Genomic DNA, 273 nt, shown 5'->3' with positions numbered 1-273 from the left:
GAGCATGCACAGCATGCACAGTCTTTTATGTATGTTTTTATGAACGATCTACGCTGTTTGACTGTACTACAAGCGCTAATCGCGCTAATCACAGCGATTTCAGTTAGAATCAATTGGCTAATGTTTTTTTTTAACTTACAGTTTCTTGATTGCTTAAACATTTCTTGAAACTATGCCTCGTATTCTCAAAACAGTAAACACAAATCCATAACGTCTCCCCCAATTCCCCAAACATCCTATTTTCAGGTCAAAATGAAGCTCTACACTCAAAAC

This window comes from Sinocyclocheilus rhinocerous, unplaced genomic scaffold (assembly GCF_001515625.1).
Source record: "Sinocyclocheilus rhinocerous isolate Xijiao unplaced genomic scaffold, SAMN03320098_v1.1 scaffold7798, whole genome shotgun sequence".
Taxonomy (NCBI): Eukaryota; Metazoa; Chordata; class Actinopteri; order Cypriniformes; family Cyprinidae; genus Sinocyclocheilus; species Sinocyclocheilus rhinocerous.
Note: the sequence above shows the minus strand (reverse complement) of the source record.